This window comes from Rhinolophus sinicus, linkage group LG14, assembly GCF_036562045.2.
Source record: "Rhinolophus sinicus isolate RSC01 linkage group LG14, ASM3656204v1, whole genome shotgun sequence".
Taxonomy (NCBI): domain Eukaryota; kingdom Metazoa; phylum Chordata; class Mammalia; order Chiroptera; family Rhinolophidae; genus Rhinolophus; species Rhinolophus sinicus.
The window spans coordinates 35,457,650-35,483,503 of record NC_133763.1 but is presented as its reverse complement, the minus strand read 5'-3'; the positions used below and the strand labels follow the sequence as shown (position 1 = coordinate 35,483,503).

General features: G+C 36.5%; 1 long non-coding RNA gene across 1 annotated transcript in view; it reads left to right on the top strand.

Annotated features, from left to right (window-relative positions):
- The window catches only part of LOC141568627 (uncharacterized), a 146,033-nt gene that overhangs the window by 91,368 nt on the left and 28,811 nt on the right, over positions 1-25,854 (top strand). Inside the window, exon 2 of the long non-coding RNA XR_012491804.1 lies at positions 22,333-22,460. This is a non-coding gene — a long non-coding RNA (uncharacterized LOC141568627). The remainder of the gene's footprint in view (positions 1-22,332; positions 22,461-25,854) is intronic.

Genomic DNA, 25,854 nt, shown 5'->3' with positions numbered 1-25,854 from the left:
AGCCCAGAAATAAATGCTTCAGTTTTCGAACACACCTCGGAAGTCGAACATGTCATGTGGCTTCCGCTGAGTGCAAGATCCTGAGGCCTAGCTGTTGGCTGTTTTCGAATGTTTCAGAACTCAAACAGTTTTCCGGAACGGATTACATTAGAAAACTGAGGTACCACTGTACTCAAGTATGTATTTACAGAACTAGAACAAGAATCCAAGTCTATTGCTCTTTTTATTACACTTGCTGTAATGAAGGAGTTTGTTCTGGAAGAATTATATGATTTTGCTAGGTTGAGCATTATTCCCATTAAGACTGTGAGCTTTTTTGTTTGTTTGTTTATCTTCTTGCTTGCTTTAAATTTGGGCTTGCACAGTTATCAGAGATATGGCATAAAATACATCAGGAAAATGAAGACAATAGAAAAAACTAAGTATAGATTATCGGCTAGTTGCCTGGTAGCATCAATAACTATATCTGCTTCCTAAGTAGCCCACATACAGTTGACCCCTACCGTGTCCTTTGCTACACAGTTATTAATTGTATAGCACATGCTTTTACTGATAGAACAAAAAGGTTGAAAAGTGAACCACAGTATTATAAATTATCACCTATTCTTACTTGTGTTCTTTACTGTAGTTTCTGGAATAGTAATTCATTGTGTTTGTTTAGTAACTTGGGACCTGTTTTCCCATTTTATCTTTATTAACTTTTTGATTTGTAGGTAAGGATTTTCTCACTGCTATTTTATTTATGAAAATATTAAGATTTGTGGCTATGTTTTGGGCAATATTATTTATTTCAAAACTTGATGGTCTTTACTTTACATCTCAGGTTTTTCCTCAAAACTCCATTGAGAGTCTCTTTTAAGCTATACTTCAACATGTGAAATTCCATTTGCACATAGAATCTAACCTTAAATGCAGCTTTCAAAATAAACTCATGTTCTTCTCTTCTCTCAAGCTTTTTCAAACAAATAAATGGACAATGGCAGAAGCTGTTGGTTGTGGCATGTGGCTGAATTCTAGGCAATGCAGTATGATCAGAATTCTGGCTAATACCATCTTCCTGGTCCACAACAAAACAAAAAACAGCAGCAGCAGCAGCAACTACAACAATAACATAACCAAATAAACTCCCCACCCACCTTCATAGTTTTCACTTGGTTGGAGATAACTGTGCCAAACTTGTAAGTCATGTTGTTGAAAGTGGTAAGCTTTTTTCAGCCCGAGTTCTTAAATGACTATAGGGAAAGAGCCTTATCACCCTCGTGCACTGTTTTGAGGACATTGGTTGATACTATTGTTACCACAGCATACTGTAAATATAGAAACCTCAGTTTGCTCATCTAGGAAATGGGAATAATAACCACTAAATGAGATAATATAAACAAAACATTTACTTTAATTAATGCATTATTCATAGAAGGCACCTGATAAATTGTAGTTTCTTTACTTCCTTCCATCCTCCCTTAGATGCAAAGAATACAATTTTTTTCTCACTTCTTAAACCTCTGATTCCACTACCATTTTTTTCTACTCACTAACAGGCAGAGAGAACAGTGGGATGAGACTGAAAGTTTGTTAACTTCTGTTGCCAAATCTACACATATTCATGGATCCACATCCCCATTTCCCTCTTTTCCTCCTGTTACAATCCTACTCCATCTGCTCTTTAATATTAGCCAGTATTTATTAAGTGATTAGTATGTGCCAGGCAATATGTGAAGCTCTGCATGGATTATATCCTTAGTGCTCATGAAGTAGACACTATTTTATATCCTCATATTGTGGAGGGAAGAATTGGCATCAAAATATTAAGCAGTTTTGCTCACATAGTGAGTGTGGTAGAACCACCATACATATCTCTACAATCACTCTATTTTCACTTTCTACCTGCATTTAGATATGCTCATATCCCTACAATCTAGAGAAAAGCCATTCCCCAAAGCAACTGCTCCCTTCTTCATTATCTACATTTGCTGTTTCTGCCTCCTCACCTCTCACTTTTCAAGCACCTGGCTTGTGTCCTCACCACTCTAATGATTTGCCTCCTATTTTCTAGTAACACATCCAGAAGAAATTGTCTAGTTCTTATATCATTCAACCTTTCTGAAATATTCAGTTTTGGTGACTACTCTTTCCTGAAACATGCTCCCTTTCTTTAGAGTTCTTTCCACTCTGCACTACTTTTCTAGCCACTCCTCTTCAGTCTAACTTTAGGGGCTCTTTTTTTCTCTGACTGTTCCTTAAACGTTGATATTCTGCCGATAATACAATTTGCTGCTCTTGTTTCAATTACCATATATCTATCTCTATCTCTATCTATCTATCTATCTATCTATCTATCTATCTATCTATCTATCTATCTATCTATCTATCTATGCCACTCATTCCTACATCTTTTATCTAGTCTGCACATTGCACTTGTCCAAGTTGGAAATTGCCCATCATCCTTGGATCTGCTCCTTCATCCATCCACTATCCCCAGTGAAGTTCTAAGCCTTGTTAATTCACAAATACTTCTATTCCTGAAATATAATTCAACATGATAGGCTTTTTTTCATCCGTGATTTCCTACTACTTGCCATTATCCATGCCTCCTGAGCATTGAATGCTGAACCTCTTACTGCCATTCTCCGAAAACAGCTTACCCTTTCATACTTTCCAAAGGGACTTATCTTTTTCTCTCTCTTATTCTTGGAACAATCTTTCAATAATCAGCTATACTCCCATTACTCTTGTGAACCTTGTGAAGTTTTCCCCTGAGGCAAAGTTGGCTGCTCACCTACCCTCCCTCCTGTGCGACCATAGAACTTTGCACACACCTCCTTTCTAAATATTTATTAGAAAACTTATAACTACTTGAATATTAATCTCTCCTGGATTGTGACAACATTGAGAAAAGGAAGCTTGTCTTTGCTGCAGTGAATTGGAAGATTCCTAATTTGAAATACATTTGTTAAAGGATCACCTGAAAGGCCATTTGCCAAGTGATCAGATCACCAAATTTATCAATTATTCCACATAGCTTAATAGTTAAAGCTGTTAGGATGTTCAAATTTGGTTCCAATGATGAAATATGATTTTCTAGATATTAACTTTTTTTTTAATTAAAGTTTATTGGGGTGACAAATCCCATTGTGTGTTCACCACCTAGAGTCAGTTCTCCTTCCATCACCATATATTTGATATTAACTTTTTAAGGTTGATATAGCACCTGAGAACGTGGCCACACACACAAAAAAATCCATACATGCTAAAGATTAGCAAAGCAGAATAAGTATTAATTAAAAATTTTTTTTCAAGGAAAAGCTATTTCCATCTTTTTTTCTCTCGTTTTATATGTAATGGGGCCACTTGTCTATCTCTGAAATATTTTCAGTTATCTTGGAAAGTCATTTTTTATTTCATAAACTTTAAGCATTTTCCTAATTCCTTTACTGTTTCCTCAAATGGCATACCAGCTTTCCTTTTATACAGCTAACATTTAAAGTTTAAGATTAAATTAAAATTTATTTATGATTAAACTTTAAACTTAAACTCACAGACACTAAAATAAATCAGAATTTTAAATTAAATTAAAATTTAATTAAAATGTTTAAGTTAAATTTAGAATTAAAATTTAAATTCATCCAAAAGAATCAGAATTAGTTAAAGATGCCAGATATCTCTGAAACTGAAAATGTGACTTCTATCAAGGAACAATTACGATTATCTTAACTTGGTTGGTAGCAATTTGCAAAATGATTCTTGAAAGTACAAAAAAAAATGAAGACAAATGACCATAATGAACCAAATTTTAAAAAATGTTAAAGAATGGTAAAAATAAATTGATTAAAAATACTACAAATGTTAACAGATAAATGCTAAAAGATTGGCTAAATTAAAAATAAATAACATTTTATTTTCATTTCTCTGATGACTAGTTGAGCATCTTTTCATCCTCGTGTGTCTGTTGATCATCTGTATGTCCTCTTTGGAGAATGCCTCCTCTGCCCATTTTTTAATTGGATTTTTTTTTTTTTATACTAAGTTGTATGAGTTTTTAAAATAAATTTTGGGTATTATATAATGAGACTTGAAATATGAAAACTAAAATGTTACTTCATATGAACTATTTCATATTCAGTCATCAAATTGAATATTTTCCTTAAAACTTAAAAGATTATGTTTTGTCAAATCAGCATATTTGATGGGTTTGTTGTCAGTGACTCAGCCATTTGGTGAACTGAATGTTAGTAATTTTGTCTACTTGTTTGCCACCAGCAAATTTGCCTATTCTCTGAACCCCTTTTCCAATTTTCACAACTTTTCTTCTGTTAATTGAAGTCTCTCTTTCTCTTGAGATCTTCTGGCATCCTTCTTACGTGATCTCTATTCTTTTACAACCAAGATACCTTAAGCTTCTCTAGTCAGAGGTTCTTTTCCCTTCCTTTTTCAGGCTCAGTCTCTGCTACTTGGCCAATATATTCTTGTTCTCTTCAAGGCTTAGTTCTATACTCCTTTGTTCCTATGTTCTATCTCCAGGCAATTTCATCTTTGCTCTGGCAAAGATAATCTATGAGGAGATAATTTAGTCTGTGGTTCTAGACCCAACCCAGGTCTCTGTGGACATACCCCACATGTGCACTTGGATATCCCAGGAACTCTTCAAACTCAAAGTTTCCAAGGCCAAAGGGAAGTAAATTCTCGCCTCCTCCCTCCCCCCCCACCACCAACTCTCCAAATATAATCTTTGTAGTTCTCTACTTTAGGATATGGCATCATTTTTTCCCCAGTGGCACAAGCCAGAAACCAAGACTCATCCATGTCACTCTCTGTCAATCTCCTAATTCAACGCATCCCTTGTTCTATATATTTTTCAAATGTATTCTCATCACTCCTTTTTATTGCCACCATTGTAGTCCAAGCTACTATCATCTCTTAGTAGTTGAAACTACTATGATAGTCTATTGCCTACCTTACGGGGCTTAAACGCTTAGAACCACCTGGAACTTAGTAAGCATTCACTACATGTATGATAGTTTAATAAAAGTAGTATATTAATTTGTCACCCTCATTGCCTTTTTAAAGATTAATTTTTAAATATTTAATATATTTCTAAACTATAAGTCAGACTATGTCACCCTCCTATTCAAAATCTTTCAATAGCTTCTTATTACTGTTAAAGACCTAAATTGATAACGTGGCCCCCAGGGTGATGCAATTTTGGCTCCTGAATGCTTTTCCATGTTCCCTGGAGACCCATCTGTTTTTCTGGGTACTGACTTTTTCAGGCCCTGGAATGTGCCGTGCCACCGTCCAGCCCAGAGGCTTCGCTTGTACTTTCCTGTGCATGCTTCTTCCTACTTACCTCAGTGCCCTTTGCTATGAAATGTTTTTTTCCTCTCCCTCTTTTCTTTAATAGACTTTATTTTTTTAGAGCAGTTTTAGGTTCAAAGAAAAAGTACAGAGAGTTTCCATATACCCTCCCCTCCCCCCCCCCAGCCTCCCACTCTCTTTCTCCTTTTAGCCCCCTTCCCATGCTAGATTTATTGCCCTTTTAAACAGGAGAATATCGCATTTTAATACATGTGCATGGGGGATTCACATAAGCCTGAAAATTCCCTAAATTTATCACTTTTATTATTGGCTTTCATAGAACCATATTCTCTTCAACTATCACTGAGAGATTGTAATGTTTTAGTGTGATTATTTGTTGCTTGTCATTTTTCTTCACAAGGCATAAACTCCACAATGGCTAACTCTGTTTACTATTGTTTATTATTTTCTTCCCAAGATCTAATCCAGTGCCTAGCATATAGTAAGTAGGTCTTCAATAAGCATTCATCATTGTGACTAAATGACACATATCATCTAATCCTATATAGTCTCTGGGTGAAACACAGCTCTATATAATTACTATTATGGGGCTTTGAAAACCTAAAATAAAAATCTATTTGTGTCTGTCTCAGACTGATTTAGATTTTGCATTTATCACTATTCTTGTATAGTAGCTCTTTAAAGTTAACCACAGATGTTACACTAAGTACACAATGTTGATGGAAATAAACTTATTCTATTATGTATTAAATATTCCTTTCTACTTTCATTTTTTTCTTGTCTGTTTTCAAATCTGAAATGTTTGTTTTCCTCCGGTAAAAATTTGCTTAGTTTTCCTAAAAGACACATACCACCACAAGGGGGCAGGGATACACAAATATTCAGTTCCTTTGACTCAGTTCTGTATCATGAGAATGATACATTCTTTGACAGAATAAATTTGGGCCATTACTTTTTGCATGAGTTTCTTTTATCATTTGTCATTCAGTTTAAAATCTATAAGTACTATTACCCTTTTCATGCAGTGTATGTCTTTTAAAAAATGAACTGACCTCCAACTACACAAATTGTAGGCATGAAGTAACTCATCTCTTCAGTACATTAAATAATCTTACAGTTATAAGAATGGCATGCCAGGCATTGTAGTAAATTTTTCATTGGTAATTTTATAGCTAGTTTCAATTCTTCTCTTTTATCTTTAGCGTACACACACGCACACACAAGCACACACACTGGTAGAGGAAAAGGAGATTTTATGGTTTTTTAAAAAATAACCACTTAGGGGCTATTTAGGTACTTAAGGCATAGAAATAGAAAATGAACATTTTTTTTGGAAATAGGAATCCACAGTATAGTTTGCTTTATTGTTCTATATTCTAGGCACTAACTACATAGTCATCTTGTTCAGTTTGACTGAGAAAAACACATCCTGAACTGTACATGGCTAGCTGACGTAGTTCCCCTAAACAGTCTGGGTAGGACTTCACGTTAGTAATCCAATTTCATGGCTAACTTTGTTTTATTGGTTATTCTGAAACTTAGTTCCTTGTAAATGACGAGCCCATCAAATTTAGAGTTGAGTTTTAAGAATGTTAAATTTAATAATGATAATAAGATGATTTGTATGTGAACAGATGCTTTGGTTAGGAGGAAGTTTAGAAGAGAGAACTTTTTCTAGAGAAACTAATAGAAAGAATGAAACTGATTCAGGTTGGGAACCACCAAAGATCACAAGAGCAATTTGGAGACAAGTCATTTGAACTTGATGCTATTTCATGCCTCTATGTCTGCCCCTGTTTGCCTTCTGACTCTGGAATAACACCTCCTCCCACCCCACCCCCCTCATTTTTGCCCCAGGTAGTGCAAGTAATTAGATATAACCTGACAATTAATTACCGTTGGTTTATAATGTGAAACATATTTGCCATCTTGGTGACTTAGTCCAAACTGGTGGCTGGTTAAGTGAGACCAGGAAAGGGTGGCTTTGGAAAATGTAATTCTGACTTGAACATGCAGATGCTAGTGGACAGTTTCTTTCTCCATGTACATGGTGACAGAAGAATAAGCCATTTATTCTGAGGTGAGAAAATAAAGCAACCAAAAATTCTTATAATATTATTAATCTAAATCAGCCTGAATTAAAATATTAATCTGTAAGTACCTTAAAAAAGACATATTTTTATTTTGTGCATTACTGTGTCTTCAGCATTTAACCGAAGTTCTGGCCTATACCAGGTCCTCAAAAATATTTGCTGGTTGAATGAGTGAATAGAGGATAATGGCAAACATTATATTGTGTGCCAGCTATTGAATTGGACATAAAATATTAGACATTGGTACTCCTCTGTGACCCAATCTTTGGGAATATTTAGTTCAACTCTTCAGTTTTTGAGGAGAAATATTTTAAAACCTTTCAAGGATATTTAATGTGATTTCTATTTTTAAAGGTCATTTAAGTCTTGGGTTAATTGCTCTTATACAATGGTACCCTAAACTAAGAATAGTAGACTCAAAACTGAAAATCTTATTATTTATGTAACCACAATAAGCATGAACAATTTTCAAGATTCATAACTTGTGTCACAGAAGCTGGTGGCCTCTGGTCCATCTGTCATTTGTTGACACATTAAGTAAAGGTTATAAAATACTTCAGGACTAAGCAGTGAAATAAATTAGTAAGTTTCTTGATATTATCTCTGTCAATGCTGTCCAATAGCACTTCTTGCTATAATGAATTATTCTCTATTTGTGTTGTCCAATTCAGTAGCCACTCATTATGTGGCCACTGAGCACTTGAAATGTGACTAGTGCAACCAAGGAACTGAATATTTAATTTTATTTAAAATATATAATTAAATTTCATATGTAATTAGCCACATAGGACTAATGTTACTGCATTGGACAGTGCAGGCCTCAAAGAATAAATGCCTCATGAGAATGCTAACAATTTTGAGATGAGATATTAGAAATTTCAACAACCAAGATGTCAGACCAAAACTAGAGGAAAACTCAAGAATTGTAATATGGAAATTTTAAAAAGCAACAAGTTAAGTACCTACCATGTGCTAGACTCTTTGCTAGGCGATTTTATATTTACCATCTAGTGAATGCTTAGAACAACTCTGCAAGTAAATGTTTTCTTTTTATTCCACAGGCAAGAAGTGAAATATTAAAACTTCCCCAGTGGGAATAGGATTAGAACTTACGCCCATCTGGTTTCAAAAGCCATGCTTTTATAAATTTTGAGTGAGCAGAAGAAAACTATTCAGATGCAGTTGTGAATTTATGTTCTAGGAGACAAGGGCTGGAATGAGTGTCACATCCAAATATTGGTCTAGAATTTCTTAAATCCTCATTGCTAAGGCGAGGGTTCGTTTCTGATGATATTAACAGGGCTGAAACTAAGGGTTGGTCAGATGGCCCCAGTTTGATAGAAGAAGGATGGTGAGGCTGGAGACCAGGCAGTCACCTACAGAGAGCATTTCTGGGTGAACATCATCTCATAGAATATGGGCCCTCAGGCACATGAGCAGCAATCATGAGACTTGCTATTTCCATCAGAGGTGCTGACTTAGGCCAGCATCCTCACCTGTAATTTTACAGTTGGATACTTGGATGTCATTTGTCTCTCCAATAATGCTCTGTGACCTGATTTTTCCCCTCATTCATCATATGGCTTATGCGATGTGGCATTCCCCCAGTAAGTGTGAGTTGGAGCATTTCCCTGTCATAATTGTGTTGAAAAATAGCTTCTGCAACACTAGGCAGCGTGCTTCCTATGGTGAGGAGGATGAGACGCGCCTCCACCTGTTGACTCTGTCACTAGATCCAGTGCCTCTGGGTACATATGTTTTATTAAGCACCTAAATCACCCTCTGGAAAATGTATCCTGTAGTTTTAGAATAAAAGGATAACAGCATTTTTCCTGGCTGGTCTTCAGAGTGAGTATCACAAGAGAATGATTCTGCACTAGCTTGAATAGTAAATGAAGGCATCTGCTTAAAGAAAGCTGAATATCTTGTTTAAGAACTTGGCTTTCCCAATGATTGAAATGAATTCGATATCTATATTCAGCTAGCCTTATATGTTGCTATCCTGGGATTCTTTTAAAACTAGAAATCCAGGGTCAGAACTCTTTGATAAAGAGTCCAGTTCTGAGACAGGGACATCTGACCTAGCCTGTTTAGGATTGGGGCTGGCGTTCATGGAGCAGGTCTATGAATGGTTAGGTGTATCTTTGAGAGACAAACAGGAGTTTGCTGCAAGAGGGGGTACTCTTTATAAGATTATCAATCTATGGAAATAGTGGGCTAGGAAGCACCATAAAGCAAGAAATGGGATAAAAAAGGAAACTGGATTTCTGAAAGTGCAGATGAGCTGGTGCTTCAATCTTTAGAGCCAAGTAAGAGAACTGGAGAAGAAACACAGAAACAGAAACAAAATAGTCACAAGGTTATTAGGGAGCAAACTGCAGCCTGCTTACATTTAAGTCGATGTGCTTCCTGGAGCTGGGGGCTTGTTCTTAAAAGAATGAGTCCTGTAGGATAAGTGACTTGCCAAAGTGAAGATCGGCTTCAATACTGAAGGAACAAGCACATTTTGTAAATTCCAAATAGAGGGAGGGCTCAATTTCCAGGAAATTATTGTTCTTTATTTGATATTCTTAAGCATCAACTACATATTAGACAATATGTACTCTTAGAGAGTTGAATGAAACTTCTGCAAGGATAGCCGAATTGCTGGATGTCTTCTGGAAAAATAAGAAAAAATCCAGCTGAAGAACTATATCAGAATTGTATTCTCTCCCTCCCTCTCTGACCTTTATGAAGAAGGGTAATAAATCTCCTTTCCAAAACTTATCTCAGCTTTGAAAGAGGGAAGTGGAAATATTTTCACCATTTGAGGAGATAGTTATCTAAATATCATATTATATGATTTGTTAGAACCTGCTTGATTGAAACTGATTTATACCCAAAACACTCCATTCTGCTTCATATGTGGTCGAGGGTCTCCTACATCCCATTCTGTCTCTCAATCACTCACATTCTCTGTTCATCTTGAGTGGAAGACAGACTGTCATTAGCCTATGGAAAACACATCGTGGGTTTCATGAATTAGAAGGACAGTCTCCAGTTTTCTCTTATTTTACTAAGATGACTGTGGTGGTATCTGCAAGCACACAGTTGGCCTCAGAGCGGGATGTGGTGCTATGGTAGACAGTACAGGGAACAGAAAGACTGTCCTCCTTCTGCCCATAAAAGTCAGCTTGCATTTCTCTCCCTGTATACATGTAAGCCCACCTGTCAACACACTCAAATATCTACAAAACACATGATAGGATTATACGTTAACAATTCAAATCCACTCATTCTTTCAATAAATACATGTGTTGAGCACATTCTCTGGGCCAGAGCTGCCCTCATGGATTGTCTCTAAACAGTATTTTGTGTGTTCTTTACTCCTATATTCTCTTCTTTCTTATTTCAAGCAGATTACTTTTGTTCTTTGCTTTAAGAGTTTTGTTGTTGTTGTTGCAGAGCAGAAAATAGAAACTCTGGGAAAGCAATGCCTCTTTCTGCGTTTCTAACTGATTGGGCTTGCAAAGAGTGGATAAGTAGTGTGGGGGGTGTAGGGAAGGGGGTCCCTTTAGAGTTGCCGAGGAAAGCCAGAAATTTTTCACATTAGGGGTGGGAGGGAGTCTGCTGGGTCTGCAGATAGAATGGCCCTGCCCCTTTTCCTTGGCAGCCTCCTTGGGCAATAGCAAGTCTCAAAGTATTCCCAGAGAGGCTGGTCCCAGACCACGGGGTTACTACTCCCAGTAAAGATTCCTAGGCCTGGGTGGCACATAAAAGCATAACATATATTATTAGGCTAAAGGTAATAGTGGATGAGTACTGTGATCATGATTAATTAAAAGTGGATGATTTTATTTCATTGCATACATTAAAATAAATTTAAAAGAGTAATTAAGATGGGTATAAGCTATTACTGACAAAGTTAACAACCTTGACCAAGAAACTGCCAAAGACAGATTGTGGCACAAATAAAATTTCTTTAGATTTCCAAGGTGACAACAAGAAGCTGATGGAAGAAACATTCTGAACTGGTTAACACAACACCTTGAAACTGAAGGATATTGACTGACAAGATATTAACTTCTCCCTTAATTTCAGATGTGTTGGGCTCATAAGTTATTATGATAAATAATGGACATTACATCAAGCTGCCATGAAGATAGCTTTCAATCTGTACACCTCCACTAGTGCTGACTTCTCCTAGTGAACTACCTCCAGGAACCAGGAACTGAGTGGATACATGTGTGGTTGTTGGTCAGAGCAGTCTTTACATCTTTCTAAGGTATTGACAGTGGTTGGTTGCTTAGCTTGCCACTTCCCTGCCCTCCACCTTCTAAGTGTTGTCGTTGCAAAACTAGTTGTTTGGTTTCTGGCATAAGCAACAGATTGAAGAATCTAGGTAGTTTCCAGCTACTCTTTTCTTTCCTTCAGGTAGGAGATTGTGGTATAGATTGTATATTCACAGAAGTAAAGCTTTTCTTCAAAGGAAAGGGAAATGGAAATAGAATAATAGATGCTTCAGGAAGCAAAACAGGTAGATAATCAGTAAGAGTTTATTGGCAAGTTATTCTTCTTAAACTTCTGTCAAGTGGTTAATGAAATACGTTGTGAGGAGCCAGGCTTGGGTCCCTTGAGATTCTGTGAGAACTCTTTCTCAAAGTACCTTGTATTTTTCATACTGATATTTATCTTACTCTGCCTGTAGTACAGTTAAATGGCAAATTTTCTTCTTTCTAGATGACAAGTACAAACTGTAAATAGCAGACAGGAAAGAGTTAAAAGGTTTCTATGTGCTTATCCCAGTCAGCAGTATTTTGGCAGAATTTGATCACAAGACTGGTTTCAAGTTCAGTAGCATCTGTCCAGGGGCATTTTGAAAGGAAAACAGGAAAAGACTGCGGAGAAGGAAGCCTATTGTTCCCAACAATAGGGTTATCCTTGTGGCTTTGTGCCTAGAAACTGTTCCTTCACATATAACACTGGGAGCAAAAGACCTCCAATCGGGATAATGGGTAGTGAGGTGCAGTCAGAGAAGGCAGTGTGGGTCTGTCAGCAGCCTGAATAAGCCAGGAAGTGACTAGGAGGCTAGACGACCCAAAGATAGAAATAGAAATCTATGAGAAGAACAATTAGAGCCAGAAGGTTAGATCGCTTGGCTCATTGTATATATTCAATAAATGTTAGCTATTATCTTTATAAGTCAGGCCAGTTAACAAGTGAGATATGACCAATAAGGTAATTTACACTGTGGCTGTGTGGGGGAGAGTACTCACATTTATTATACTTAGGCACTTTGTAAGCACCTTACTTGTTTTCTCCCCTTCACTCTCACATCAAATATATGCAGACATAGTAACATCTCCATGTTATAGAGGGAGACATTCAGACTCAGAGAAGGTAAAAAAATTTGTCCAAGGACACATGGCTTGTCAGTGGTGGAGCCAGACTTAAAAGTCTATCTGATTATGTGCTTCTTCCAAGGGTCTGTTTTTTGGAATACTAGGATACCCCAGTTAGAGGGAAGGAGAGGAACAAGGAGAAAGTTTGAAATTTGGAACCTAAGTAGAGACGAACATAAAAATGTGAACACACGGTCCTCTATTTAGTGCTCCCGAGAACACTGTGTAGGCCTCCCTGACCTGTTCCATACACATTACACAGTGGATTTTTCAGGGTGGCCTCACCTACCACAGACTATATGTTCCATGAGTCGGAAGATGACTCTCTCTCTCTACTCCCATGCCATGTACAATGCCTAGAACATAGTAGGTGCTCATATATTTGTTGAATGAATTAATTCATTAAGCCAAATCTGGAATTACATGCTATAGCCCACAAATGTATGGAAACTGGTAAAAACAACAACAACAACAACAACAAAAACACAAGTAGGATTAATGGCATCTGTAAGCAGAGATCTTTTACAGTGAAGTAATAACGTGTACTGTAATAATACGCTTGGGTCAACCAGTTAAACTGTATGTCACATACATGAACTTGAGGGCAGATCCTTTCAGACTTATTACATCCCTCAAATTCCCATACCAGTGCTTTTCACATAGCAAACATTCAATAATTTTTTATTGAATTCTAAAAAGAAGCATGTACGATCTTCACATCTCTGTGTAGGAATTAATATTTCTATAGTTATTGAAATTTGGTGCATTAACAAACATCTTTAAATCTTAATACATGAAATGTATATGCACTTTTATAATTTTAAGATTTAAGGTCATATCTAAAACATATCAAGCATCTAGGTAAAAGGTGAAAAATAGAAAAAGTCCTGAGCCACATGTTTGGATATTGGATGAATATTTTGCACCATGTAGAAACAGCCTATAGTATAATATTTAATTACTAAACTCCAAGCCTAAACCTACTATCAACATTACATTTTATACATAGGAAAAATTAGCCACTCAGCGTTCTCCTGATAACCTCAATTAGTTTAGATTTGAGAGTACAAATTGAAATAAGAAGGGAAACACTGAAGGTACTGGGATAATGGTGCTGACATTACCAAGACATTTGGCACTTTAATTGTGCTGGTAAGAAATACTAATGGGGTCAAACAATTGAAAGCTCAATCACGAAACAACCAGGAGCAGAAAAGGGAAGACTGGGGTGGGAAGGCTGAGAGGTTAATATTAACTTCTATCTAATCCAAATCCAATTTAGGAGTTGGATTAAAGAACAGAGAAGCTCAAACCTGCTCAAATCATGCTGCCATCTGTGACTTTGATGTGGCATTTGGAAGAATGAAAACAAATGTTGGAAAATTACCAAGACAAAGAAAAATTCTAGAATCTTGATACAGGAGTTTTCTTCTATGGCTAAAAGGCTGAGTTACTTGGGGAATATTTGGATTCCTTTCTGCTTCATCTGAGCTGCAAAGCCTCTCTTTTTAAACATCAATGTTGAGTTCTATAGAAGGAGGAAACTTTGCAGATTAATCAGACATCATTTTCCAGGCTTGTCCAAGAGTTATATATCATTAAGAGATATGTATTGGCAGTTACTGATTATCTAGCAAAAGGGAGAACGGGGGAAATAAAAATTCTCATTTAGGTGGCATAATATTTGAGCTCTAAGATGTTCTCTTTAGCCCCAGTTCCAATGGAAATTATTTAATGCAGAGGGAGAGTTCAAAGTACCCAGGGAGACTGTTTCTGGATCACCTGAGCAGGGAAACAAAGCATCTTGGAATAGGACAACATTTTGTGTTACATGTACATCTGCATTTGTGCTTTTTAGAAAGGCTTCCAGGAAGGGCAGAAGACAACATGGTTATTCTTTCAATTTTAAATTGTTGTCCTATTTTGCATCCTTTACATATATATGAGTTGATATAAACAGAAATACTTTTTTTTTCAGACAACACAGGGAAATTATGTGATACAAAAATATCCTAACATAGTACCATTTTCTGTGAACTCCCTGAATTATAAACTGGGCTTCACTTCAGTGTAAGGGGATTTTCTTTTTTTTTTTTGACCAGCCTCCTGGGTGCAGACATGGTTTACAGTGTGACAAATATCAAGGACAGTACAGCTGCTCCCTTCTCACAAACACATTTTCATGATCCTGTCTTGACTGCATCCAGTGTTACCCTCATTCAGTGACCTTCTTTCAGTGGTAGGAGTGCTAGGCCTCCTGGCGAGGAAAAATAACATGGACTTCAGAGCTTGAAGCTCTGGTTCCAGGGATGGCTTTGTCTTTTGTTAGTTATGAGGTTGTTGACCATCTCCGTACGTCAGTTTTCTCAACTGCAGAACAAGAGAGCATCAGCTAGCACACAGATGTAAAAATGAAATAAGATACTCAGCGATGCTAACTTTCATCACCCTTTCCCATCAGTTAATTAAACATACCATCCTTTATACAAAAAGACACTGATGTAATTGAACACCTCTTTACATTAGGTGCCCAGATGGAGTTGACTTCTATTTTCCCCCTTTTCTCTCTCTCTCTCTCTCTCAATCTCTCTCTACCTCTTTTTTTTTTTTAGTAATAGCACTTGGTTACTGTTATATTTTACAGTTTCTATTATTGTTATTTCCCTTGAGGAAATAACCTGTAGCTACTGTTATCATGTGCGATGGATCCAGATCTAAGAACATCATACACATAGTTCCTCTGGCTACAGTGTTTGGTTCAGGTAACCCAGTTTTGTCTTTCAGCCAAAGCTGCAGGTAGGTGGAGTGGTATAGGCTTAAAAGAGCCTCTTTTCTTCGAGGATCCTGACCATGAAGTCTACAGAGAGGAGAGCCAAGGTGTGGCTCTCAATGACTTTATTTGAGCTCCTGAACTCAGCATGCCCTGGATTTGTCATCAAATAAGCTAAGAAATTATGGTCAGATCATACAAAGTTGAGGACATCTAAGCTATTTGTACTAAACTACTTAATTATTTACCTTGAAGACACAGTAATTTTAGGTTTTGAATGATTTCTACCAATGTATAAACATTTAGGCAACACATTTTATTGGTTATTATTATATGAATAATTATATTAGTGGTCACAATCCCTCATTATTTTACATTATACAGTTTTCATATTAGGCAGGTAAAAATAAATTTGTATATGTAGAAGCAGTTGAGACTTTTTTCCTTTCTGTAAACAGTGTCCACCACTTGAGAATGAAAAAAAAGAAAAGAAAAGACAAGAAAAAGAAAACAAGAAAAGAAAGAAAGAAAAACAAAAAGAAGAAAAGGACACGAGATCCAAAGTCCAAATAAATAGTTTTTTCCCCCTTAAATTAACAAACACACACACTTTCTGTTTTCTGAGGCAGATTTTTTTTTCTCCAGTCTTTACTTGTTTTGACTTTTATCAGATTTGATGATTTTCATTTTTCTCTAGTCTTGCTATATGAGTCATCCAAATGGGGAATAATACAGCAAAGCTGTCTCCATTTGTATTTTAAAAATAGCCCTTTGGATAGAAAAAATATTTTGGAACCAATATTTTAAAATGATAATGTAAACAGGATAGTAAGGAAAAAAGTTTGCTTTAGCACTGAAAACTGCAGAAACTCTGAAAAACATTTTTTTCAGCCATCAAACTAGTTTTTAGACCTGTATGTCCCTGAAACTTTGTCGTTCTCAATTACCACCATTCATTCTTCAGATACGTATTTTCAAATTAAAGGGAACTTTGCTATTAGTGTCAGAACTAAATGAGAGAGAGGAGAGACTGTGTATCTAATATGAAACTTTTGTTGAAAATATTAGTTCTCAGTTGGTGGCTAGATTTTTTTCTTACAGTATCTCCTGTGGGTTGTAGTGTGTTCCTCTAAAAGATAAGTTCAAGTTCTAACCCTCGTACTTATGAATGTGACACTAGAACTAGGGCATTTGAAAATAGGGTCTTTGCAGATGTAATTAAGTATGAAGGGGTGGATGGTGTCAGTCCTTATCTGAGTCCAAAGCCCTGAGAACCAGGAGAGCCAATGTCCCAGAGCAGGAGAAGATGGATGTCTCAGTTCAAGCAGAGACAGCAAATTCATTCTTCCTTCACTTTGTTGTTCTGTTCAGGCCCTCAACAGATTGGACAATGCCCACCCACACTGGTGAGGACAATCTTTACTCAGTCTACTGATTCGAATGCTAAACTCTTCCAGAGACATCATCACAGATACACCGGGAATAATGTTTTACCAGCTATTTGGGCTTTTAGCCCAGTCAAGCTGACACATAAAATTAACCATAATTTTTATGTGTCAGCTTGACTGGGCGAAGAGGGGAAGGAAAGGATTCTATTATTTTTTTAAATTATTATTCATCTTTTTACTTAAAATTTTTTTCAATCACATTTGTCATTAAATATTGTGTTAAATTAGTTTTAGCTGTAGCACATAGTGGTTAAACATTTATGTAATTTACAAAGTGACCCCTCCAACCCCCCAATTAGTACCCACCTGGCAATATACATAGTTATTACAGTACTATTGACTATATTCCTTATTGTGTATTTTACATCCTTATAGCTATTTTACATCCTTGTGGCTATTTTGTAACTAATTTGTACTTAATTCCTTCATCTTTTTCACCCAGCCCCCCCAACATCTCTCACTGGCAACCACCAGAGTGTTCTCTGTATTTATGAGTCTATTTCTGTTTCATTTATTTGCTTATTCTATTCTTTACATGCCGCAGATAAGAGAGATCATATAGTATTTGTCTTTCTCTGTCTGACTTATTTTACTTAGCATAATACCCTCCAGGACTGTTCATGTTGTCACAAATGGTAAGATTTCATTTTTAATGGCCAAGTAATATTCCATTGTATGTATGTACTGCTTCTTTATCCAGTTGTCTGTTGATGGAGACTCAGGTTGTTTCCATTTTTTGGCAATTGTAAATAATGGTGCAATCTGGAAGAAATGCATATATTCCTAGAAGCACACAGTCTTCCGAGGTTGAATCAAGAAGAAACAAGATCTGAACCAATCAGTAACTACTAATGAAATTAAATCAGTAATCAAAAAGCTCCCAACAAACAAAAGTCATGGACCAGATGGCTTCACAGGTGAATTTCACCAAGCATTCATAAAATTAACACCTATTCTTCTCAAAACTATTCCAAAAAATTCAATAGGAGGGAAGTCTCCCAAGCTCATTTTATGAGGCCACATTACCCTGATTCCAGCGCACACTAAGACATTACGAAAACAAAACACAAAACAAAACAAAAAACAAACCTATAGGCCACTATCCCTAATGAACATAGATACAAAAATCCTCAACAAAATATTAGCAAGTCAAATTCAGCAATACATTAAAATGATCATACACCATGATCAAATGGGATTCATTCCTGGTGGGCAAGGTTGGTACAATATCTGCAAATTAATTAACATTATATACCACATAAACAAAATGAAACATAAAAATCATATGGTCATATAAATAGGAAAAGAAAAAGAGTTTTGCAAAATCCAGTATCCATTTATGATTAAAAACTCTCAGCAAAGTAGGAATAAAGGGAACATATCTCAACATAATAAAGACCACATATGACAAATCCACAGCTAATATCATACTCAATGGGGAAAATCTAAAAACATTCTTCTTAAGATCAAGAACAAGACAAGGATGCCCACTTTCACCACTTTTGTTAAACATAGGTGTGGAAGTCCTAGCCATAGCAATCAGACAAGAAAAAGAAATAAAAGGCAGACAAGTGGGATAGCGTGATACCATACGTCGAGAACCCCAAGGATTCCACCAAAACACTATTAGAACTGAGAAAAATGAATTTAGTAAGGTAGCAGGATATAAAATTAATATTCAGAAATCAGTTGCATTTTTATACACTAATAAGGAACTATCAAGAAGAGAAATTAAGAAAACAATCCCATTTACAATTTAATAAAACAAAAACAAAAAAACCTAGGAATAAATTTAACCAAGGAAGTAAAAGGCATGTACTCAGAAAATTATAAGATATTGAAGAGAGAAATTAAAGAAGATACAAATAAATGGAAATAAATATACCATGTTCATGGCTGGGAAGAATTAATATAGTTAAAATGTCCATACTACCCAAAGCAATTTATAGATTCAATGCAATCCCTATCAAAATACCAATGGCATTTTTCACAGAACTAGAACAAATGATCCTAAAATTTATATGGAACCATAAAAAAAACCCCAAATAACCATGGCAATCCTGAGACAGAAGAACAAAGCTAGATATCATGCTACCCGATATCAAACTATACCAGAAGGCCAGGGTAATCAAAACAGCATGGTATTGGCATAAAAACAGACACACAGATCAATGGAACAGAATAGAGAGCCCAGAAATAAATCCATGCCTATTTAGTCATTTAATCTATGACAAAGGAAGAGTATATATTGGGGTATAGGCAGTCTATTAAATAAATGGTGCTGGGAAAACTGGACAGGTACATACAAAAAATGAAACTAGACCACCTTCTTACACCATATACAACAATAAACTCAAAATGGATTAAAGACTAAATGTAAGACCTGAGACTATAAAAGTCCTAGTAGATAACATAAGCTGTAAAGTCTCAGATATTACCCTTAGTAATATCTTTACTGATATATCTCCTCAGGCAAAGAAAACAAAAGAAGAAATGAACAAATGGGACTACATCAACCTAAAAAGTTTTTGCAGCAAAGGAAACCATCAACAAAATGAAAAGACATCCTACTGAATGAGAGAGGATATTGCCAATGATACATCTGATAAGGTGTTAGCATCCAAAATTTATAAAAAACTCATACAACTCCACACCAAAACAATAAACAATCCAATTAAAAAATGGGCAGAAAACCTGAAAAAGATATTTCTCCCAAGAGGACATACAGATGGCCAATAGACATATGAAAAGATGGTCAATGTCACTAATCAGCAAGAAATTCAAATGAAAACCACAGTGAGATACTACCTCACACTTGTCAGAATGACAATCTTCAATAAATCAACAAACAAGTGTTGGCGAGGATGTGGAGAAAAGGGAATCCTTGTGCGTTGTTGGTGGGTTTGCAAATCGGTGCGGCCACTATGAAAAATGATATGGAGTTTCCTCAAAAAATTAAAAATTGAACTACCTTATGACCCAGCATTCCACTCCTGGGTATTTATCCAAAAAAATCCAAAACACTAATTTGAAAAGATATATACACCCTATGTTTACTACAGCACTATTCACAATAGGCAAGATATGGAAACAACAGAAATGCCCATCAATAGATGATTGGATAAAGAAATTGTGGTACATTTATACTATGTACTATTACATTGCCATAAAAAAGAATGAAAACTTACTATTTGCAACAACATGGATGGATCTAGAGGAGATTATATTAAGTGAAATAACTCAGACCAATAAAGACAAATATATATGTAAAGACAAATATATATCATCTCACTTATATATGATATCTAAAGAACAGTATAAATGAACAAACAAAATAGAAATAGACTCATAGATATAGGGAACAAACTGATGGTTGCTAGATGGAAGGGGGTTTGAGGGTATGGGTGAGAAAGGTGATGGGATTAGGGAGTACAGATTGGTAGTTACAAAATAGTCACAGTGATGTGAAATACAGTATAGAGAATATAGTCAATAATGTAAAAAATATGTACGGTGTCAGAGGGGTACTAGGCTTATTGGGGGATCAGTTCATAAATTATATAAATGCCTAATCACTGCACTGTACACATGAAAGTAATATAAAATAATATTGAATGTCAGCTGTAATTAAAAAAATATGCAGTCGCGTAATGTAAAGTACAGCATAGGCAGTATAGTCAATGGTATTGTAATAGCTATATACAGTGTCAGATGGGTAGTAGACTTGTTGGGGTTATAACATTGTGAGGGGTTTAAAAGTCTAATCACTATGTTGTTTTGTACACCTGAAAGTCATAATAAAAAAGCAAACAATTATTTTTAAAATACACATTAAATTCATACTAAAAGTGAATAAATTTTCTAATAAATACTGAAATATTTAAAGCTACTCAATTTTTGCTGGACCTGTTTTTTCAACCTTCTCTCTGTGGTTTTAACAAAGGGCAAAAGGGACAGGGAACATTTTGACACTACTCAGGGTTTGTTTTGCTTTGTGTCAATGCCTACTCTTTGGTTGAGAACCTTTGATATATGTAATAAAAAAGATCCATGGAATGTTTTATGTAGGTCTTAAACTTGCTTTAGATTGTCTGAGGATTGGATATATGTTAACTGATATGCCCTAAACTTCACATTTAATCTGTGGTACAGAAAGGCTCCAATCCAGGTTTCTGAATTTCCATTAAGGTGATCAACTATCCTGGTTTGCACGGAGCTAAGGAGTGCTCCTGAACAAGGGATTTTCAGTGTTCAAACTGAGAAGGCCCAAGGCAAACCAGGAAGTGTTGGTCACCATCATGGAGAATTTAAAACCCTTATTTAAAACTAAGCAAAAAAGATAAGATGTTGCAAATGGCACTATTTCATCTTTTCTTATGGCAGAGTAGTATTCCATTGTGTATATATACCACATCTTCTTTATCCAATCATATATCCGAGGGCACATATAAGTGGGATACAAAACTGAAAGCAAACAAATAAAGAAACAAAAACTCATAGACACAGACAATAGTTCAGTGGTTACCAGAGGGTAAAGGGCCGGGGAGTAGTAGAAGAGGGTAAAGAGGGTCAAATACATGGTGATGGAAAGAGAACTGACTCTGGGTGGTGAACATACAATGTGATATACAGATGATGTATTACACAATTTTACACTTAAAACCTATGTAATTTTACTAACCATTGCACCCCAATAAATTATAATTAAAAAAAAAGGTAAGATGAAGAATTTTTTCCATTGCACTTATTGTCTGTGTGTTGATTGCTTAGAGCATGCCTGTGTATGTAACGCGTCAGATTACTTGAAGATCAATTTGCTGGCAAACAGGTTATAAATTACTTCATTACTCATATCAGCATCATCTGAGATTTCTACCTGTCTGGCTACACCAAAAAAATAAAACAGGCAGAAGCTTTTCTTTTCATGGGAACTTCATACGTGCTAAGCTTTTCTGCATAGCTGCAACCTACACTCAGGTGGGAGTTTGATGGCAGCTCTGAGTAAATCTTTCTCTCCTTTAGATGTTATCATCAGAATCAGGAGTGGGAGGAAACAGGATGGGGCTGGAGTGAAACAACAGCCAGACTTGGAAACAGCTCATCCTGTTTCTACTGTCACCTCCACTGCAATTGGATTGCTCTTTCTTGGATGTAGTAAAGGAGGTGGTCACTGGCATGTTTCAGCACCAAACGACCCAGACCTGTGTGCCCCAATTCTTATAATTGGGATGAAAGTCTCAATCCCAGTGTTCCAGTTAGTTAGTGTAACTGTCCTGTGTCTGACTTTCCTCCAACCTGGGACTGAGGCACAGTGTTTCTCTTGGCAGATCCTTCTCCAAAAGCACTGATGTGTTGCCCCAGATGCCCACCAAATTGCTTAGGACTCTGTACAAAGACTGACACTTGAGAACTGCAGACTGACAGTCAACATCTCTTGGAGCCTTCATGGTCACAGGTAATTTGACTAAAATCTGGTTGAAGCTGGGTCTATATTGTATCTGGCCTCTGAAATTCCAGCATTTGTTTGAAACTCCCCTCTCATTCTCCTGGTCAGAAGGAAGTCAGTCTGAGTGTCAAGCTGAACCTAGGCAGGTACAACATGGGTGGGTGAGCTGCTGTAGGAAGCTAGAGCACAGAAATAGGAGGTGGTGTCCTGGAAGTCTGCTGAAAGTACGGGACACTGGCATCATTCCAAAGCACTTCATGAAGAATCGTACCCAATGTATGGAGGCAAAATGGGAGCCAGGGGACCAGGGAAACAGTGGAATAAGAACTGGTGGAGCTGCTAATTGGGGGACAACTGGGAGGAGCTGTGGATGGTGGGTGAGCTTTTATCCTGGGATGGCTCAGACTCAGAAGGAATGTTACATTTAGTTAAAGAAGGGTGAAAAGGGGAATGGGACTAAGCAGTACAGATTGCCAGTTATAAAAATAGTCAAGGGATATAAAGTACAGCATAGGGAATATAGTCAATAACACTGTAATCACTGTGTGTGTGGTGTCGGGTGGGTATTAGACTAACTAGGGCAATCACTTCATAAGTTATATAAGTATTTAATCACTATGTTGTACACTTGAAACTAATAGAATATTGTATGTCAACTGTAATTGAAAAATAAATTTAAAAAATAAATTTAACAAATTTTGTTAAAGAGGATATAATTAAACGACCACTGACTTGATCCAACAGGCAGGTCTATTACCAGAGCCTTGCTGTGAGGAAAGAGCAAAGCCTCCTCAATAATTATAAAATTATTTCAAATGCTGTCTTTGTAACCAGTCAATACTCAGACATACATCTCATCTAGATCGAGTTATGTGATTGACCTTTATCTCAATTGATTTTGAGTCCATAGGGAATATCTATTTAGATGAGTTTTTCCCCCTAAGGCTAGAGCCTGACTAATTACTTACTGATTATGCACCTAACAGAGAGAAATATTCAAAGATGATAATTGCCATGTTGTAGAAAGAAAAATTGAGACTGCCTTAGGCCAGAAAAAGTAGTATTTCAAGTTTTTTTCTTTTTGATGTTATAAATGACCATGGGAAATTTTTGCTTGAATATTTTCCATTCTTCAGACAGGGTTTTGTAACTTGTTCAAAGGTAAGTATTACCTTTGCCCATGGCCATTAGGGTTTGGAGGGTATTTGCTGATGGGAAGGTTCTTTTACTGAAATCTCTCTTCTCTAGCCACGGCCTCCACTCGTTTGCAAATAGCACAGGGATATGTCCCTGAGGTCTGTGTTTGTCAGGGGAGAAAGTGGCTGGAAACTTTTCCCAACTGAGCAGCCATTTCAAGGACCTATATCTCTACCACTTTGGAGAGACTATTCTGCTTGTGCAGTCCCTGTTATTTTGAAAAAATGCCTCTGGGAGTCTCTATTGCATTAGAGGACGGGTCCTCCGGTACAACTCTTTAGTTTATTGGTCAGAACTCTGCTGGAAAGCACAAAGGCACAGCTTTTCAAGCATCCCTCTTCCAGAAACCCATTTCTTCCAAACTGAAAATAAAATTCTGAGATACAGATAATGTGTGCTAGCCCTTGCAGGACCAACACAAATCTAAGACTTTTATGTGAAGAGATTTAGGCCTTTATAACCGACATGATGAATGTGGTCAATGTGATTGTGTGTATTGAATGTTTGTTATTTGATGACTTAGGAGTGATGCCCTCAGCCAGCCATTGCTGGGAATAGTTGTGGCTGCCTTAGTACTTTGCATCCCTTCCCCTCATTTTTATCTATTTTTGTAAACAAATAAAACAGTTATTAAGAAAAAGAACACTTTGAAATAATTTAAATGTCTCACCTTTAAATATATTATGTCAAAACAAAGAGTTCATAGAATGGATCTAACCAGTGAGCTTCAAAAGGAAGATGGCATCCCCTACAAAGATTATACTACTGGACACTTACACATATACTGTTTACTTTGTACCTGGCATGGGTATAATAAACACTTTACATATATTTGTTCATCTAGTTTTTATATCATATGAAATAGGTACCCTTATTCTAATTTCATACATGGCGGAATTGAGGCTTGGAGAAGTTAAGCAAGGTCCACGGTTGCACACAGTGTTGGAGCTGAGATGTCAATCCAAGCAGTCTTTTTCTAGGGCCCATTTAGAGAGTGGTAGAGGGCCAAAATTGTCATTTGGTCACGATGGACTTCAGACCTTGATGTAGTTCTCTGGTCTACATAAATCAACTGTCCATTTCCTATGCACATTCCAAGCGGCTCTGTCAACCTTGTACCATTCATTATCTCTGTTGAAATGCATACCAATAGGAATCATTAAACAAATGATATGAGGAAGACTATATTTATTGACTGGATGTGCTTGGGGCTTTAATATTTCAAGTTTTATTTGGGTCCCACTGATTTCTTGATGATATGGATGCACTTTTACATACTATTTTCACAATGCTTTCCTCAATGACTCTGACTACCTCTTCTCTTTATTCATCATCTTCTCCAATCACATGATCTTACCAGAGTGCTGACAGTTGTAGCTGCAAGAACAGAATGAACTAACTGCTGTTTTAAATTATTCTCCCAACACAGAGACTGAATCTCCTCTTTTTCTTGTCAGCTGTTTTGTCTCTTCTATAAAGGCCCTGATGTTCCTTCTTCAATGGTATATAATCTCTGCAACCTGAAATGTATTTCTGGCCTTCCCAAGCCTTCCTAACTTTCTCCTTCCAACTTAAAGTCTTCCTGCCTGACCTCTGTGATTACTCATCTCATCTCTTTCAGTCGTCTTCACCTCTGTCTGTGTGGATCTTCTTCCCCATCTCCACGTATCTCTGTTTCCATCCCAATTGGACTTTACTTCATGCATTATACTGAAGAACAGACCTATTCACTTTTTCTTTTGTCAAAGTAATCATTAAATTTTCATTTCATTCACTAAAAAGAGCTCATGAACATAAATGTTTATAATTCTCTTCTGGGCTTTTCCTCTCCCACTTCTCAATATATCTAGCCCATTATATTGGCGGCACTTCCAATATAACAAAAATAATAGCTAAGTTTATCTGTGCCCGATGTATTAACTCATAGTAGTGCTTACAACAACTTTGTGAGGTGAGTTCTATTATTATTCTCAGTTTACAGATGAGAAAGCTAAAGATCAGAGAGACAACGCAACTTGCTCAAGCTAATTAAGTGATAGCTGGGTTCTGAATAAATATGGGTAAGGGTTTCAACATCTATGTTTTTAACCCCCAAACCCTATTGCCTTTTTAAAGACAGTGATCTGGCTATCTTCCTTTTCCACTTTAATGTGCTCTTGGTATTAGTTTCCATTTCTTTCACCCAAGGAACTTCTCAAGCAATAGC